General features: G+C 46.4%; 1 protein-coding gene across 6 annotated transcripts in view; it reads left to right on the top strand.

Moving 5' to 3' along the window:
- Positions 1-4023, top strand: part of LOC122539703 (growth factor receptor-bound protein 7-like) — a 151937-nt gene that overhangs the window by 81737 nt on the left and 66177 nt on the right. The gene's annotated exons all lie outside the window — the stretch shown is intronic.

Raw genomic sequence — 4023 nt, 5'->3', positions numbered from 1 at the left:
CAGGCCAGACCAGCAGAGGTGGTGGCACAGTGGTATTCAGTCATTTGTCTTTGACAGGAGCTGCCCTAGCCCTCAACATTGACTCTGGACTTCATGAAGTCTCATGGCATCAGGTCAAACATGGGCAAATAAACCTCCTATTGATTACCACATCTTGTCCTCCCTTGGCTGTTGAATCAATACTATTCCATATCGAACAGTATGATCCTCCATATGAAAATGGGACTTTTCCTCCAAAATGACTGTGCATCATCACTCTTACTGATACTGTCAAAGACAAATGTGTCTGCGACAGACGGGAAGGGAGCATTGATGGTGGCAAGGGAGCAGAATGTAGTCTGGGCAGGGAATTTCAATGTCTACCACCAAGAGTGACTCAGCAGCAGCATTACTGATCAAGCTGGTCAGGTCCTAAAGGATATATCTGCTAGACTGGGTCTGCAGCTGGTGGTGAAGGCACCAACAAGAGGGAGAAACATACTTGACCTCATCCTTACCAATCTGTCTGTCGCAGACACATTTGTCTTTGACAGTATCAGTAAGAGTGATGATGCACAGTCCTTGTGGAGGCAAAGTCCCAGCTTCATACTGAGGATACCCACCATTGGGTTCTGTGGCACTGTGCTCACTCTGTCAGCCAGGGCTCCCTGATTGGACCAGATTAACAGCTCTAAGCAGGGAACTCATATCATGTGAGGTCCACCTGACTGACTTTGTTCCAATGACTACATTAAACAGCTGAAGCCCAGCGCTGACCTTTGCGGCACTCTAATAATCATAACCTTCCAACTTGAAAATGTAACTCCTCCCTGTGTTTTTACTGTTCATTAACCAATCTTCTATCCTGCTCATGTACTATCAACAGGGGAGATGGTGTTGTCATGGTAAAATCACCTGATAAGTAACCCAAGGCTTAGTCCAATATATTGGGGATGTGGGTTCAAACCCCACTATGGCAGCTGGTGGAATTTAATTTCAATGGATAAAAATGGGACTGAAAGCTGATCCCAGTGGTGATGCCATGAAAATATCATTGGTGTAAAACTGCATCTGGCTCACTGATACCCTTCAGGGAGGGAAATCTGCTGTTCGTATCTACTCTGACCACGTTTGACTCTAGATCCACAGCAGTGTGATTGACTCTTAACTGTCTTCTGAAAAGGGCTGAGAAAACCCCTCAGAATAAGGACAATTAGGAAGGGCACCAAATGCTGGTCTTGTCAGTGTTGCTCACATCCTACAAAAGAATTTTTTAAAAATTCCATGAGTCTTATCTTGTGCATCAAGATTTGATTTGATATGATTTAATTTAATATTGTCACATGTACCAAGATGCAATGCAAAGTATTGTAGGACCAAATTACTGCAGATGCTGAAATCTGTATTGACAACAAAAAATGCTGGAAATCACAGCGGGTCAAGTAGCATCCATGGAGAGAGGGCAAGGTAATGCTTCAAGTCTAGATGACTCTTCAGAGCTGACATGAAGTGCTTGCTTTCTCTCCATGGATGCTGCTGGACCTGCTGTGATCTCCAGCACTTTTTGTTTCGAGTGAAATGTATTGTTTTGCGTGCTAACCAGACAAATCATGCCTTACATAAGTACATCAGGTAATGGAACAGAATGCAGAATATAGTGTTACAGCTACAGAGAGGGTGCTCATAAAGATCAACTCTAATATGTGGGAGGAATCAACTAGGCAAAAGTGAGGACTGCAGGTGCTGGAAAAGCACAGCAGGTCAGGTAGCATCCGAGGAGCAGGAAAATCGATGTTTCAGGCAAAAGCCCTTCATCAGGAATAGAGGCAGGAAAGTGAGGACCAGGGGAGTTCTGTCCTTCTGTCCTTCTGTCCATCTCCATTAATGACGACCAACTTGGCACTGATATTCTTTACAAACCCACCGACTCCCACAGCTACCTGGATTACACCTTTTCCTACCATACCTCCTGCAAAAATGCCATCCCGTATTCCCAATTCCTCCACCTCCACCGTATCTGCTCCCAGGAGGACCAGTTCCAGCATAGAACACACCAGATGGCCTCCTTCTTTAGAGACCGCAATTTCCCTTCTCATGTGGTTGAAGATGCCCTCCAACGCATCTCATCCACATCCCACCCCTCTGCCCTCAGACCCCACCCCTCCAATCGTAACAAGGACAGAACACCCCGGTGCTCACCTTCCACCCTACCAACCTTTGCATTAATCGCATCATCCGCCGACATTTCCATCACCTCCAAATGGACCCCACCACCAGGGGTATATTTCCTTTCCCACCCCTTTCCGCCTTCCGCAAAGACCGTTCCCTCCGTGACTACCTGGTCAGGTCCACGCCCCCCTACAACCCACCCTCCTGTCCCGGCACCTTCCCCTGCCACCGCAGGAATTGCAAACCCTGCGCCCACACCTCCTCCCTCACCTCCATCCAAGGCCCTAAAGGAGCCTTCCACATCCATAGAACATAGAAGAATACAGCGCAGTACAGGCCCTTTGGCCCTCGATGTTGCGCCGATCCAAGCCCACCTAACCTATACTAACCCACTATCCTCCATATACCTATCCAATGCCCGCTTAAATGCCCACAAAGAGGGAGAGTCCACCACTGCTAACCTTACAGCCTGTTTTATACTGTATTTCAATGTCCTTCCTACCGAAGTGCATCACCTCACACTGCTCTGCATTAATCCTCATCTGCCATAAACCTGAAAACTACACCAATGTGTCACTGTCCTGTTGGAGTTCCACACTGTCCATCACAAACATTATAATTCTTCCAGGTTTAGTATCTGCATATTTTGAAATTGTCCTACAGTCACACACCACACAGAAATACCGATTCACTCACTATTGTGAGGAAGTGCACTATTCACACACTCCCTGAGGACAGACTTAAATACTGACACCCACCAGACAAAGCAAGTGAAATGCTGACAAGGTCACCCTGGAGCAAGAGAAATACCGACAGACATTCCATGTCTGTATTAGTTTCTGCGTATTAATGAGTTTCTCTAAATCTCTGTATCAGTGTGTGTGTGTATATCTGTGTGTGTCTGCGTGGGACGAGTCTGGCAGTCACTATGGTGCTTACAGTGATGTAATATCCACCTGACACGAGTTCTGAGGAAGGGTCACTCGACCTAAAACGTTAACTTTCATTTCTGTCCACAGATGCTGCCAGACCTGCTGAGCTTTATTTTGCTGTCAGTCTCTGCTCGTCTCCCCCCAGCACTGTACAGCTTGGAGTGGAGGGTAAAAATCATCAGAGATTCAGTTTACGAGGGACAGAGGGAGGGCAGCAGCTCACAGCATCATCAACAAACACACACACACACACACAAACACACAGACAGTCACAGGCACACAGACACACACACACTCAGAGAAATAGACACATAACATGTGCAGAGAGATAGATACACACAGAGGGGCACACAGATATACATATAAACGCACACAAATAGACAAGTGCGGACAGAAATGCGCAGATACATGCTTGGACATACAAACACACTTGGAGTCAGAGAGTTACACTGAGTGTTTGTAAACAGACCTATCGGCCCATACAGTCCATGCGGATGATAATCTCAATCTAAGCCAGTCCCACTTGCATGTGCTTGGATCATATTTTCCCAAACCTTCCCTTATACTTGCACTTAATCAAATGTCTTTTAAACGTTGTAACTTTACCCACACCCATCACTTCTCAGGACGTTCGTTCCATACACGAACCAAATGATGTGTAATCACAACGCACTTCATGGGCACTGATCAGGGGTACACGAGAACTCAGTGGGAAGCTTGGGAAGTAAGTGCTGGGAATCTTGATGACATGTACTTATCATCAACAGCCGAAGGAATAATGCAGGAAGACATGAGGCTGATTTACGTGGTGCCATTATTATACAAATTGGGATGGAAAAGGCAGGGAACAACAGACCGGTGAGCATGACATCGGTGGTGGGCAAGATGTTGGAGAGAATCCTGAGGGACAGGATGTACATGTATTTGGAAAGGCAAGGACTGA

The sequence above is a fragment of the Chiloscyllium plagiosum genome, chromosome 33, assembly GCF_004010195.1.
Source record: "Chiloscyllium plagiosum isolate BGI_BamShark_2017 chromosome 33, ASM401019v2, whole genome shotgun sequence".
NCBI classification, from domain to species: Eukaryota; Metazoa; Chordata; class Chondrichthyes; order Orectolobiformes; family Hemiscylliidae; genus Chiloscyllium; species Chiloscyllium plagiosum.
This window is presented reverse-complemented; position numbering and strand designations above follow the sequence as displayed.